The sequence below is a fragment of the Cetorhinus maximus genome, chromosome 7 (assembly GCF_964194155.1).
Source record: "Cetorhinus maximus chromosome 7, sCetMax3.hap1.1, whole genome shotgun sequence".
NCBI classification, from domain to species: Eukaryota; Metazoa; Chordata; class Chondrichthyes; order Lamniformes; family Cetorhinidae; genus Cetorhinus; species Cetorhinus maximus.
The window spans coordinates 89,406,460-89,422,789 of NC_135885.1; positions in this window are offsets into that span (position 1 = coordinate 89,406,460).

The window sequence follows — 16,330 nt, forward strand, 5'->3', positions numbered from 1 at the left end:
TGACTGCTGCACTCCTTAGATTGCAAGGCACAATGGAGAAGTCCATCCATCTTCAGTCTAAGGCGATAGAGCCAGCATGCCAACCCACCGAAGTCAACGCTTGTAGGATGGCGGCCACTATGAAGACCTTGGTCTAGCACATCGATCCTGCACTGCTGTGTGGGCCGAACTCAATCGCTGACGCCATAGTTGGCCTCCAACAATGTCAATGCAAGAGGGATGCGGGGCAGCTCGATCTCACTCCAGCTTCCCCTTCTCCTCAAGGCGTCAGCCAGGTGCCCTCAGATACCCATAGGGAGGAGGACCAGCAGGTGCACACCCTGGGGCCATCCACCCAGGTGACTCCAGGAGTGTCTGGCCCATCCAAATCCTCTCTCCCTGTGATCCCAGCAGCTCCAGCTCCACAGGCCGAGGAGGGGGCCACTGCCACACAGCAAGATCCTGAAAGCAGGCCAGGGCCCTCCAGGTCTCGGCCCTCCACAGGACACCCACCAAGGTAATCACAGACAGGGTGTAGCAGTCAGCAGGCTGCCTCCACCTCCGCTGTGGATGTCGGGGGAGCACCAAGACATGGAGGCAGGGTTGGAAAGGTTAAGAAGATGTAATTTCACTGCATGGGCCTGGTCATTAATCGCTTGTACATAATATTGACAATTGTCAACAAACTCCCAACAATGTCACCTTGTTTATGGCTCCTTGTTCTGATGAGCAGTGTTCATGTCACTCAGGTGTGAAACCTTGGCTCCTGCACAACATAATGGCAGGTATCTCAACCCAGGGCCTCTTCCCTGTGTTTTGTGCAACCTTCCCAGCACACTTATGGTGGGCCTTCACTTTCATTGGACTCATCAGTCATGCCTGCACCTCGATGGGCTTGTCATTGCTGCCAGAATGTCCTGGGCCGGCGTCATAGAGTTCCGTCATTCTCTCTGTGAGCTCCCAGCGCCTTTAAGGTGTGGTTACCACCCCCCCACCCCACCCCACCCCAACTATCCCATCAGCATCTGAGCCCTGTGACAGTGTGCTCCTGAAGGGTTCAACTCACGAAGTTGAAGCTTCCCTGCAGCATCTCCATGATATGACCCTGGTCACAGACCGCAAGCAAAGTACCATCAGCCAGACAGTAGTCAGACATTCACATAAGCTATGTGAGGATCTATGGAGTGTCCCCACTGTATGTCATCATCCTCCTGGAATGTAGGGACTAAGGGCATCCGCTGCATCTCCTTGACAGGAGCCTTATCACAGGGTATGTGCGCTGCCATCAGCCAGACTGGAGTCAAACATCAACAGATGCAATGTGAGGATCTATGGTGTCTCCTCATTGCATGTCATCCTCATCCTCCACCAATCTAGCAGCTATGAGGGACTCCCGAGCGCGCCTGCCTCATCTGGAAAAAGCAATGGTCTCAACGCCGTCACCCTTGCCTTTGAAGACCTCATCACTGTCATGCCCATTGAGGTCCTCCTCATCATAGGAGACCTCCAGCTCCTCCATCTCCTCCTCAAGCAGCTCCTCCCCCCATTGCAGCGCCAGGTTGTAAAGGGCACAACAGGTGATGACAATGTGTGACATCCTCTGTGGACTATATTGCAGGGCACCACCAGACCGGTCCAGGCACTGGAACCTCATTTTCAGCATCCCGATGGTTTGCTCCACCAAGGTGCGAGTTGCTGCATGAGCCTCGTTAAACCTTCTCTCTGCTTCAGTCTGAGGCCGCCGCACGGGTGTCATCAGCCACGTCCTCTGCGGGTAGCCCTTGTCCCCGAGGAGCCAACCCTGCAGCCTCTGTGGGCCCTGGACAAGGTCAGGGATCTGAGGTCTACTGAGAATGAAGGAGTCATGGGAACCGTGCGCAGACCTGCAGGATGTGTTTGTGTTGGTCGCACACCAGCTGAACATTCAGCGAGTGGAAGCCCTTGTGGTTGACATAGTTGACTGCCTGTTGCCACGGAGATCTGAGCATCACATGTATGCAGCCAATGGCACCCTGCACCTGTGGAGAGATCTAGGCAAATCCCAGTGCTCTTGCTTCCTGGCTTTCCTGATCCCGGGCAAAATGCACAAAGTTGTGTGCCTTCACGAATATGGCATCCGTGACTTCCCGGATGCATTTGTGCATGGATGCTTGAGGGACCCCACACAGGTCACCTGTGGAGCCCTGCAAGGAGCCACTGGTGTAACAATTGAGTGCCCTGGTCACTTTCACGGCCACTGGCAGTGGATGCCCTCCATGTACCCGTGTTGCCAAATCCTGCAGCAGGTGGCATATGTGAACGGCCAGTTCCCTGGACATGCGCAGTTTTCAGAGATACTGGTTCTCGGTCATCTTCAGGTATGTCAAGCGCCATCTATAGACCCTAGGCCTAGCTAGGCACCAAACCATGACGGCTTGCTGTGGCTCTTCAGCGGCATGCACAGGAGCTTCATCTGTCCCTTACTCCTGAGGATGCTGCTCCTCCCTCTGCTCACCCAGGGAGCCTCCGTCGGTCTCTTCCCTGTCATCTCTGCTCCCTGTAAGCCATGAGGCATACAGCTAGGTCACCAGGCTCCATGCTCCTGATATACTCCTCCTGCAGGATGATAGAGGGAGATGCCTGGGTTAGCATCAGCTTCCTTGGGACCTCTCATGGTCATGTGTGCGTCTCCAGCTCCGTCTCAAGGCTCCTTAACGCATGCTGGAGAGTGCTGTACACCACTTGGTTGGCCAGAGCTTAGTGCGCTGTATGGCTGCCAGATGCCCCACCCATCTCTACCCCACTCCACCTGACCAATTGGCAGCAGCTTTGCCCATTGGACTGCATGCTGTGCTCTCAGCTCAGACGCAGGCATTCTCCTAACCCGCACTGCAAGGCTGCACTGTTAGCTTCAACCATGGGGGAGACTGGCCCAAAACTTAATGAGGACATTGCAAGGGGCTGTGAGCGCCTCCACCAGTGACTGCTCCATATCCAGCTTTCTCAAGGAGATTGAACAACTTACCCAGTTGTCCAATTGTTCTGCAGTCCACTAAAACATTCATTAATTTGCAGTCTGTGCCAAAGGGGTGCAAAGTTCAGGAGCATTTGGTGGCACTTTGATGCCTGTGTTGCTTGAGTGGGCAGATAAGCTAAAGACCCAACTCCTAGCATGTCAATGTAGCTGCGCCTGAACTGTCTCAGCTGCGGAAGAATGCTCACTTTACACAAGGTTTCCCTAATGCATGGCCACTTCCCTCTGCCCACCTCACATGTGCTTGTGCATCAGACTGCGCTGCCTTGCCCCCCCCAATTCGCCCCAACTGCAGTGCAGCCCTTGCCCCGGCACCGTACTGTTAGCCTGCCCACAGCAAGTGGCTTGCCCGTGTCTTTGCTTGAATGCATGGCACTTCTTCCTTCAAGTCGAACGGGTGACCCTCGCAGGTGCTGCACAATGTTGGTGTGCACTCACCTCTGAGTTCCGCTTGAAGTTCAGCTCAGTAGGTGCACACCGTTTAAATGCTGTTGTGAAACGTGCCGGCATGCAATCACGCCGATGTGCTCGGATGATCCAGAGTGGGGGGATGATTCCGGCAAGCAGAGTTAATAATGAGATGCTAATGTATTGGAATTAGTTCCCAATGTGCAGCCGCGGGAAAGTCGGCCCACCATTGATGGGCGGAGCGGATGATTGCAAACTGGTTTCACGACGACGTAAATCAGATTTTTGGCTTTCCTACCATATTGTATCCCCTGCGCCTGCCATGACACCTGCCGCCAATGGAGATGGAAAATTCCAGCCATAGACTCAGCATTTGATAGTCAAGGAAAGCTTAGAGGGCACATGGAAAGGCTCAGTGACTACAGGAGATAATAAACAGCTGGCCTGAAGCCTGTAGCTGCCAAATTTCTTCCAAGTTGTAATCCAGTGGAGGAATTAAAGGAGATTCAGAGCCCAGTCTCAGCACCAACATATCCTCGCAAGATCAGTTTTTCAAATTTCAAGTACACCTGACTGCGTGCCTGTCACTGGCTTGGGCCCTCTGAACATTCTCCCCATGAGGCTTTGCCCTAAAGAATCAGGGAACATTTTCCAATCTCCATATATAAAAACATTCCAAAGGGCTCTGTGGTATACACACACTCCCAGTTACCTGGCACCACCCAGTCCATAAATATGCTGCATTAGCAAAGGGCAAGACAGCAAAGGCAGAACCAAATGTTAAGTAGTAACAGCCCCAGCTGACTGTGAAGCCCTACTCACAAAATTCCAGAACATTTGAGAACTTCCATTATCATTGACAGAAGCATGAAACCCATGAACTCTGCAGTGCAAGCACCCAAGTAAAATGTTGTATAAATTAAGTTTGAGACTTGTGTCCACAAGTGAAATAGTCCAAACCTGATCACTCAGAAAAACTTGCCATGTGAATGGAATCAAAAAATGATTACTAAATTAAGCAATCTTTACTACAGGAGGCAGAGCAATAACATCTCTATCATCAGAATTCTCAAAGGTCATAAAAAGGTTAGATCAATCCATTCATCCAAAACACTCTTGGGTGTTTGTTAGGTCTGGATACTGAGGGGCTCCTGACACCAATCTGGCCTCAATGGGCCTTCAAACCTGAATCCCCAGTTTCATACAAAGGACAGATTCACCGTTAAGAGAGAACAGAAGTTTCTCAGGAGAATTGCATAATTGTATTTGTAGACTATTACCTGCACTGCTAAGAAAACAAATGACCTCTGATGAAGTAGAATTTTCCCTCTGCAATAGAAGTGTTACATACAAGATAATGTAGTCTGCCATTTTTACAATATTGGCCTGTCTGAACTGTCCATGCAGTGCCAGCCTCTTGTTCCCAATGACAAGGCAGGCTAGCCCGACTGACAGAGGACCTAAATAATGGGCAATCTCCTGAATGCTAACCAAAGATAATATCATTCTGCTGGTGCCATCACACAGACACAGATGTTGCCTGCCTCCTCCAAATAATATCCCTCACATCATTGGTGATTACTGCCCTAAGGAATAAGGGACATTGCGATCCATGCTAAGATTATTATGAATATTTGCAGTTATAAGGAAGGAGGAATGGAAAGGATAAGGCTGATGAAGAGAAGTAAGATAAGGGCTGTTGTCTTTCATCAACACTTTCCCATTAAAAACACTAAAGCTCTGCCTGGGAGCGCCTAAGATGTGTCTCAAATTTCTGAAGGTGAAGTAGATCTGTTGCAGAATGCTAGGAAAATATTGTGGTGCAGCCACAGCCAAACACCACCTATCTTAATCGAGTAGCACCTCATCACATTTTGAAAGATATGACTTCCTGGCCGCCAGTTAGGGTGCCAGAAAGGCCATCAGAAACATGGATGTACCCTCAAATACACTGCCCTCTCCATTAGGCCTGTCCTTGAGGTGGAGGGTCTGCCTGACATGTGCAGATTATTACAGCTCTAAGTACCAGTGGCAAGATGCCATACCACACAACTATGATGGAACATTACTTCTCTAAGCACACATGTGTATAAGGCATCTGCAGGACACATGCCTGGGTATGTGATTTATTGCTTCCACCTAGAATTTGGAAATATCAAGCACAGTAGGCCCTGCTCACAAACCAATACACACTTCTCCAGAGGGAGAGATGGGTTAATAAATACATGGAAATACGTAGAATTTACAACACAGAAACAGGATATTAAATCAAAGCAGACAATTTTAGCTTTTAGACCATGAAATTGGGTTCTAGTTGCGCCACAGGTGCTGATACCATAGCAACTCAAAAGGCATAAAATTGTATGGGATGAGCCTCTGCCCACTTCTGGTGTGCCCCATGTGGCACCCCATGCTGGGAATGGCATTCATGTGGAGGTGTCCCATGTGTGCACCAGAGCCATCAGGAGTGGTGAGATTATGATATCAAACAGCCATTATGGTTGATTTGACCCACGCTGAGGGAACTTCAACTGTAATTGATTTGAGTCAGTCTAAGTCGAGTGGAATGCCTGAGGTGGTGGCTGCAGCGAAGGGTGGTGCGGCCCACAAGGCATCGAAACAGTTGCTGACTAAAGTCACCAAGAAGCCGCCTAAGAAGCGGAGAAACTCTCGCAAGCAGAGCTATTCCACTTATGTGTACAGGGGGCTGACTCAGGTCCACTCTTCCACCAGGATCTCATCCAAGACCATGAGTGTTATGAATTCCTTCGTTGTCGACATTTTTGAGCGCATCGCCTCTGAGGCTTCACACCTCATTCGCTACAAGTGCCACATTCGGCCAGGGAGATCCAGAGCGCTGTCTTCCTCATGCTGCCAGGAGAACTGGCCAAACACACCATCTCTGGAGGCACCAAAGCGGTCGCCAGATACACCAACCCCATTTAGGTCAATCATTCTAAAGAACATAAAGATCCAGTAAATGCTATTGCTAATCACTCATAGCTGAACATGTGTTCAAGCTGCATTGGGGAACTCCATGAGCACTATTTAAAGGGAGGCATTCAACTTGCAGGTGAGGTGCATTTTAATTCTGATATTATAAAGTTTGTGGAAGTGCTCTGGCTTGGTTTTGAAGGTGCGATGGTGATCTGGTGCATTCATTCAGGGAGAGCAGATGATTTGGTCACCCAAGTTTGGACGAGGTATAAGATCAGTAGTTGAAGCTTTTTTTCAATCATGGGATATGGGCATCACTGGCTTGGCCAGCATTTATTGCCCATCCCTAATTGCCCTTGAGAAGGTGGTGGTGAGCTGCTTTCTTGAACCGCTGCAGTCCGTGCGCTGTAGGTACACCCACAGTGCTGTTAAGAAGGGAGTTCCAGGATTTTGACCCAGCAACAGTGAAGGAACGGCGATATATTTCCAAATCAGGATGGCAAGTAGCTTGGAGGGGAACTTCCAGATGGTGATGTTCCCATGTGCCTGTTGCCCTTGTCCTTCTAGATGGTAGTGATCATGGGTTTGGAAGGTGCTGTTTAAGGAGGCTTGGTGAGTTCCTCTGGGTCTGCCTCGTTATCAGAAAAATGGAGCAGAGACTGCAGAGAGAGGAAGCTTTGTAAAGAGAAAGCAAGTGAGGTGAGCTCTCCATAGAAGGCACCACCAACCATGGGTTTTTCACGAGCATTCTCTGACTTCCACCTCAACCAAAAATGTTGCCTGAGGGGACTCAGATTCAAAAGCAGGTGGTTATAGAACTGAGCCTCCTTTGACACAAACTGCAGCCTCACACCAAGATGAGAGCAGTACTGCCAGTTCTTACCAAGATCACAATAATATTAAACTTCGACATGACCAACATTTTCCAGGCAAGACCATGCAACATATCCCCCATCTCCCAGTGCATCATCCATCAATGCATCTGGTAGGTGATGAAGGCCACATATGCAAAGAAAGGCGATGACATTGCGTTCTCTCTAAGAAGGGAAAAGCAGTGGGACCATGGGCATGTGACTTTGCCAGGATAGCAGAATTCATGATGGTGCAGGGAGCCATAGACAGCATGCATGTGGTTCTGTGGAACCCCTTTGTGAATGGAGAGAGGTATGGAAATTGAAAGGGCTACCAACATACAGATGGTCTCACCGGTGGGCAAAGCCTTTATAAAACACTAGTTAGATCCTAGAATTGTGGCCAGTTCTGGGCATCGCGTTTAGGAAGGATGTCAAGGCCTTAGAGAAACTGTAGAAGAAAATGGTTCCAGGGTTAAAAGACTGCAGTTAGATGGAGGAACTCGAAAATGTAGTGCTGTGCTCCTTAGAGCACAGAAAATAAACAAGATATTTGATTGAGGTGTTCCGCATCATAAAAAGTTTTGACAGTAAATAAGGCGAAACTGTTCCCAGAGAAAGAAGGACCTGTAATCAAAGGGCATAGATTAAAGGGAATTAGCAAAAGGAACCTGAGGTGGCAAGAGCAGATAATGGCCAGAATCTTCGGCTCGGCAAGTGGGGACGGGGCCCGCTTGCTGATGTGTAAAATGATGCGCGGTGACGTCAGGCATGCGTCCCGACATCACCATGCATCATTCCGATTTTCAGTTCAGCGGGCGCCCACCAGAGTTGGCTGTGTGCCTGCCAAACAGTCAAAAGCCTATTAAGGCCATTTAAAAACTAATTAAACCACTTAACATAGCTGCCCGTCCAACCTTAAGATTGGCGGGCAGGCGAAGAGCCCAGGCGGCCTTCGCATTGTTCATGAAACCTCATCCATGGGCGGGATGTGGTTTCATGAATGATTTATAAGCGAAATAAAGATTTTCATTAAAATTCATAGACATGTCCCAGCTCATGTGACACTTTCATATGAGGGCACATGTCCTAAATTTTTTTTCTTTATTAAAATTTTTGAAACTCAAACTGATCCGCCTGAGGCTGCTCTGTGCCTCAGGGAGATGTTTGCACACATGCACGGAAGAGCGCAGGTCCCGACTCAGCCTACTTCCCCCGCACAGGGAGCGCTCAGTGCTTCTGAATGCATGTCATGCTGGGCGGGCCTTAATTGGCCCGCCCACATAAATTGGTGGCACGCAGCCTCTTGCATCATGAAACAAATAGTCACCTCCATCAGCAGACATGTGCAACTAACCATAATGTTGCACTTGATCGGTAGTGTCGCAGCTTCTTTGTAGCACAAACAACTTCCAATAAAAATCGAAATGTGGCACTGGAAGGCTGCTGCTATCATAGGCAGAATACGATGAGGCTGTTGGCAACGGGACAAGAAACATGCAATATTTCCGCTCTGGGGTGGGATGGCTGGCCATACAGCAACCAGCCAATTGGCTGTGCATTGGTGGGGAGTGCGGTGAGCCATCCAGCAGAGTGGGTAGTAAGTCGATGTCCTCCCCCACCCTGCCCTCACAGGGTCAATCGTCCAGGCACCATATTTAAAGGGCACCCAGACAGGCATTCATTCCTGCAAGCCAGGAGCATCAGTCCCACTGTCTGTAGGGACACATGCAGCAAATCTTTCTGGTTCCCTCTCCCGATAACCTTAACTACTAACTCACTATTCAGGAGTGATGGCACAGAGAAGATGAGTGGCAGTTCGGCATTGCCTCACTGCAGGTTCACTTCCAGGTCGTCCGGGAAAGGCGGGGAGGTCCTGTTTCCCAGGGGTTGCAGCAGGAGGCTACCCTGTCTGACTAGGCAGCCTGGATGGAGGTTGTAGCATGGGCTATTGCCTGTGGAGCCCACTCCAGAAGCTGGGCAGTGCCGGAAGAAGATGAAAGATCTGCTACACTCCGCCAGGGTAAGTGGTACCATGTAGTCACTACAAAGTGACACTCATAGGAGCATGAAGTAGAGTAAGTGTGTGAATGCAGAGGGATGTCAGACAGAAGTTTGGATTGAAGGCCTCACTGTTAGATGGAACATGTACATTGAATTTGTGGGAGCCACTTCATGCTATGAATGCTGCAGCAGTTGCAGGTCAGTGTGAGTGTTAAACACTTACTGGGGAGGGCTCAGGAGCTGTCGTGGGCATGCATGCTCATAAAGTGGTTATGCACCCATTGGGGTGACACTCAATCATTCTGTCTGTCTTCAGGAGAAAACCACTCATAATAGGAGAGAGCACAATCAGAGGTTCCTCAGATATAAGAATCCTGGCCCCAGCTGAGGAGGAGGCCACGGAACTTGCCTTGGAATACCGGCACCGAGCATGCGCTAATGGAGAGACCGGAGTTTTGCAGCCGACCAGTACGAATGCTTCCAGCCTGGTGTTGACAAAATGGACATACAGGAGTAATGTTTGAAACATTGCGGAGAAAAGGGATTGTGCATAACCATTAGGTAATTCTTTTTATTTTCCACTGCAGGTTCTTGCAGCAAGTAAAAGGCAAAAAAGAGGAGATGGCTTTCCCCCAAACCTGCCTCCAGCTCCACCTCCACCTCCACCTCCAGCTCCACCTCCAGCTCCACCTCCAGATCCACCTCCACCTCCAGATCCACCCCCAGCTCCACCTCCACCTCCAGATCCACCTCCACCTCCACCTCCAGCTCCACCTCTACCTCCAGCTCCACCTCTACCTCCACCTCCACCTCCACCTCCACCTCCACCTCCAGCTCCACCTCCAGCTCCACCTCCAGCTCCACCTCCACCTCCACCTCCAGCTCCACCTCCACCTCCAGCTCCACCTTCACCTCCAGCTCCACCTTCACCTCCAGGTCCACCTTCACCTCCACCTCCAGCTCCATCTCCAGCTCCACCTCCACCTCCAGCTCCACCTCCACCCCCAGCTCCACCTCCAGCTCCACCTCCAGCTGCACCTCCACCTCCAGCTCCAGTTCCACCCCCAGCTCCACCTCCACCTCCAGCTCCACCTCCACCTCCAGCTCCACCTCCACCCCCAGCTCCACCTCCAGCTCCAGCTCCAGCTCCACCTCCAGCTCCACCTCCACCTCTAGCTCCAGCTCCAGCTCCACCTCCACCTCCACCTCCAGCTCCAGCTCCAGCTCCACCTCCACCTCCAGCTCCAGCTCCACCTCCAGCTCCAGCTCCACCTCTAGCTCCACCTCCACCTGTAGCTCCAGCTCCACCTCCAGCTCCACCTCCACCTCTAGCTCCACCTCCACCTCTAGCTCCAGCTCCACCTCCACCTCCAGCTCCACCTCCAGCTCCACCTCCACCTCTAGCTCCAGCTCCACCTCCAGCTCCACCTCCACCTCTAGCTCCAGCTCCAGCTCCACCTCCAGCTCCAGCTCCAGCTCCAGCTCCAGCTCCACCTCCAGTTCTATCTTGTGCACCACCTCTGAGGATGAGGTCTCTGAACGCTCAGAGGAAACACCGTCACAGCATTCCCTTGCACCTTCCACCAACGTAGAGACATTCACCTTGGTGGGTACTAATTAGGCTTAGAGTTGAGATCAGGTGAGCACATCATTGACACTGTGACTGATGGAGGAACTGATAGCCCACGTTTGACACTTGGAGGATGGCTGAAGACCAGGCCCATGTTGAGACCCATGCAATTAAATGACGAACCTCTGGATTCAGCCACAGTCAGGCAGGGGTCCATCAGTCAGAGATGCCAAAGGCCTTGAACAGTATTATGTCAATAATTCATGAAAAAAAAATCAAAACTGTGTGTATCAAAACTTTATTCTTTTTTGCTATTTTAAAATGGATTTCTGCTGAACAACAAAATGGCTGCTACAGGTCACATGACTCACAACATTGGCCATTTGTCCTAAAATTTGCCAACAGAGATTACCAGAACAAAAGAGTTCCACTCTTATCCTTGTGGAATCTCACAACCCATTGTAAGACCACAGTATAATTATGAAACTAGGCAACTAATAGATAAACTCACTTCCTCCAACCAGGGTGAAAGCAAAGACAGAGGCATCTGAAGAAGTGTTAACAGCTGCCATTTTGCTCTGTCAACACCCGGCAGGACATTATATAGAGTAGAAAATATTGGGGTTATACGGGGGGATTGCTATATTAAGTACCACAATATTCCACCATATGCAGTAGACATAGAAGGGAATATAGTTAGCACCACATTAGAAGGGTGTAAGATAGAGACCACCACAGTACTATGCGCACATCCAGTATACGAGATGGAAGAAGCTAAGTGCGGATTTAAAATAACAGTAAACTGTACAATGGAAACTATATGGGCTGCAAAAGAACCGACCCATGTTGCATACACAGGGAATGGGAGATATTGTATCACCACGTGGCAGCAAAAGATCCAGTATGGGAGCAACTGGATGTGCCCCATCCACAATCATTCAATGTGCCTACACCCACAGGTGCCGGCAAGGGTAGGCAAGGTGGAACTGGTCGAAATATGCAAGAGAGGAGTGGCTGCTATTCAGGTCATGGAAAGCCTTAAGGATAACCTGACACAGTATTTGAATCAGTTCTCCTATGAAATTCCTTTATTACCAGAGCACCTAACCATGATTCGGAGACAGGCTCAGCAGATATATACAGAACTTACTATAAACTGCAGCAACGGGTTAGAGCCTTAAAAGAGGATATGGAGCAAATAGGTTTCTCCATATGGTGGTGGTGGAATTGGGGCTCAAATGTACAAATACATCCATGGATTCGGATGATCTCCTATGCCCTGGTTGTGATTCAGCTTATACTAGTTATATATTTAACATACTTGATTCATCATACCCAAAGGTGGCAAAAGAGGTGGTGCTGGGGGAGTTTTAGAAGCCAGAGGCCTGAATTGAAGGGCCAGATGATACAGATTGTCTGACAGTACCCTTTACAACCCAAAGCTGGGTGACTGGCCAGCATCAATGGGCGGCGGTGCATAAAGGGACGGACAGGACCACTATAGTTGGCTACCTTGGGCTCCATGCCTCCTGACTCCATGGATAAATCCCCTTTTTGGTCCCTAATCGGCCCTACTCCTCTTTTTACCATCCTTTTACTATTCATGTGCCTATAGAAGATTTTGGGCTGCCAGTCTTTTCCCATAATCCCTCTTCACTTCTTTTATTTGCTTCTTCACCTCCCCTCTGAACCTCTGTATTCAGCTTGGCTCTCAATTGTATTTTCTACCTGACACCTGCCATACACACACTTTTTCTTCTTTATCTCAATTTCTATCTCCTTTTTCATCCAGGGAGCTCTGGATCTGTTTGCCCTACTTTTCTCTTTTGAGGGAATATACCTTAACTGTGCCCAAACCATTTCTTCTTTGAAGGTAGCCCATTGTTCAGCTATAGTTTTTCCATCCCACCTTTCGCTCCAGTCTATCCAGCCCAGCTCCATTCATGCCCCATTGAAGTGGGCTCTCCCCAGTTAATTATTCTTACTTTGGATTGCCCATTGTCCTTTTCTACCATTATCCGAAACCTTATGACACAATAATCACTGTTCCCTAAATGTTCTCCCACTGATGATTGGTCTACCTGGCCCACCTCATTTTCAAGGACCAGGTCTAGCAGTGCCTCCTTTCTTGTTGGATTGGACACATACTGCTGTAGAAAATTCTCCTGAACACACTCTAGGAACTCTTGTCCCTCTCTGCCCTTTACACTACCACTATCCCAGTCGATATTCAGGTAATCAAAGTCCCCCATTATAACTACTCTATGATGCTTGTACCTCTTTGTAATTTCCCTGCAGATTTGTTCCTCTACATCCTTCCCACCAATTGGTGGCCTATAGACTACATCGAGCAATGTAACTGCACACTTTTTATTCCTTATCTCTAGCCAAATTGATTCTGTCCTTGAACACTCTGGGACATCTTCCTTCTCCAGCACTGCAATGCCCTCCTTAACCAATACAGCCACCCCTGCTTCTTTTCTTCCTGACCTATCTTTCCTGAACACTTTGTACCCAGGAATATTTAGCACCCAGTCCTGCCCATCCTTGAGCCAGCTCTCTGTTATTGCCACAACATCATAATTTCTCATGGCAATCTCTGCCCTCATGCCCCTGTGGCTGCTGTCTGAGCAATGTCTGCAGCCAAGCCATTGCATGTCCTGCTAAGGTCCACATGACAGAGTTCCCTGCAAGATATTGCCCCCATTTGGAGAATGTGTCAGAGAGACATGTGTGGCTCCCTGCCAAATTACAAATGCATGTGGCTTCCAATATAGCATGCGCATGGGCCTGCGTGTGCCAAGGGCCTGCAGTAGGCCCAGGTGCCAGGGTTGACGGGAATGTCCAGTATTATACCGGTAGTCCTCCGGTCCTGCTGGCACTGACGCCACAATTTTGTCTGAGCAGCATATCTATTGTCTTATTTCAAATTGGCAAATACACAGGATCACAATACCGACAGTGTTACAATGAAAACATCAACTTTAATGTAGCCACCAAAACAAAAATACAATGCAATGAAACATAGGTGTCCACACCCAGGAGGAGGCCCTGAGCTCCCAGCCACCAGAGGTTGATAACCTATAGCGGTGTAGAGATGTTGCAGTGCCTCACTGAGCCTGAAATCTAGTGGGGATTAGATTTTCCCGGGCCTGTTTGCCACATCGTTCCATAGCCCTGGCATGTTCCACTGCATCCGCAGTATCCACTCCCTCATCAGGAGCATCGTCTTCCCCTTCCTCCCGGTCAGGGGAGACATCTGGCTCCTCTATTTTCCCTTCTGCAAATTCCTCCCCCCTTTGCTGATTGAGGTTGTGCAAGGTGTAGCAGACCACAATAATCCTCGACATGCTTTCTGGTGAGTACCTCAGCGCTCCGCCTCTGCAGTCCACCAGCGGAGCCTCTCTCCATTAGTCAGCTCTATTATTGCCCTTGTTGAGGCATGGGCAGCGTTGTCCCTCTCCTTTGCTGTAGTTTGCAGGTTCATTAGCCAGATCATCTGTGGGTATCCATGTCACCAATGAGCCAGCCCTGCAGCTGATGAGGGGAGCAAACACTTTTAGTATCTGCGAGTTAGTTCGGATGAACGAATCACGAGAGCTCCCTGGGTAGCGCGAACACACCCCTGAAAGATTTGTTTCTGGTGATCAAAGCTGTACATTCAGAGAGTGAAACGCTTTCTATTTATGAATGCTGTTCCCAAGGAGCTCTCAATGCCAAATGTGTACAGTTAATTACTCCTTGCATCTGCGCAAAACCAGCAATTGCAGCAAAACCCTTAGCTCTGGCTGCCTGGTTCTCCAGGTCTGTTGTGGATCTACCAAATGCATCCGCTCTCCTGAACAGGACATTGGTGACTTCCCTGAACCATTTGTGAGTGGCAGACTGCCATATTCCACATGACCCCATTGGAGCCCTGGAAAGGTCCACAGGCGTAGAAGTTCAATGCTGTGGTGACTTTCAACGCTATCGGCATTGGATTGCTTCCCGGTTCACACAGGCGCAGGTCTTCCTAGAGGAGCTGGCATATGTGAGTGCTGGCAGCCCGTGACATCCTCAGCGGCCTCCGAGATTGCCTCGCCAACATTTGCTGGTAGTTCCACTGCCTGCAGTATATTCGGTTGTGTGCCAATTCTCAACATTTCACTGGCCCTTTGTCGCCAGCATCGTGCGTTGCTTGACTCTCTGCCACACCCACTTGCTCTTCTGGCTGCTGTTTTGTCTGGCCCTGGCTGCCACCTCTGCCAGTTCCTCCACAGCTGCACCAGAGCCAGCTCAAGCACTGGATTGACTTGTCCCATCATCCTGTCTGCCTGAGGTGATCTGTAAACAAATGGAGGGAACGATCTGGGCAGCATATTGAGGCCCTCCCTCCTGTATTGAGCATTTTTGTCCAATGGGAAGCCCTGTACTTAGCAATGGGCATGCCCTGACCTCCATCCACCCCACCGTGATCAATACCATCCTGGGGGATCACTGCCCAGAGCACTTCTTGCTGATGCAGCCATGTACATGGACACTGGAGCAGTGACCCTGGAAATGGAAGCCATAACCATGCACCCTCCTTCAATTGCTATTCAGCTTCACTCTCGAGCCTCAGTCCATTACCCTAGCCTTGCCCTCAGGTAAGATCCAGCCACCCCATTATCAACCATGACCAGCTTTCAGAGACCCTCGACCTTCCCCCAGCACAGTGGTATATCCTACCCCATCCGGTAACACTCAACCTGCCATCCATCATTCTCGGATATGTCCTCTATCATCATTGAACTCCCAAATTTATCCTTGAGTCTGAAGACTTTGGGAATAAACTTCCTAGTATTACCCTTTGCTCTCCACAATCATTCTGCACCTATGGTCTCCTGACATCTGCATGCTCCAGTATCCTCCCTCAGTCCCCAAGAGAGATCATAGGGCTACCACCTCCCTCCCCCTTTCCCTTTCTTCCTTCCCTGTCCTTCAGTGCATCCTGTCTTCCTTCTCCCGGCCTTGCTGGGATCTCGGTTTAATGAGACCCATGGGTCAAGCAGCAATGCTACTGTGTTCAGAGGTTAACAATAGAGATGAGGATATACCTGACCATGGTTATCATCCTTTTAAATCACAATTGTTAGAGTGATCCTTTAGTTGGTGAATTGTATTAACCATTAACTCCGTCCACCCAAAACGACCCTTCTCCCACTTCAATCCGCAATCACCAAACGTGTTTTCAGCAAGCTGCATAAAATGGTGCGTGTTTCATTCAAGGCCCTATCTTGTAGCTTCTACACTCTCCCCATCATCCTCATGCTTTGCCCCATTACATTTGACCTACCCAACAAAACCATTCCTCTTCCCTCTGTTCCCTTGAACCTCCCCCTATTACTCTTGACCCTATTACCATCACCATCCACATGCCTTTTCTCCCCTTTGAACCTATACTTGTTAACGTCCCCATACCCACTCTGACCCCTCCCGTTATCCATTTCCATTTTGTCCATTTCCGTGACATCCCCCAACCAGGAGACCATCTGATACCCAACTGTAACCCTGGATCTGCTACCATACCACATCCCACTCCCTCCTCTC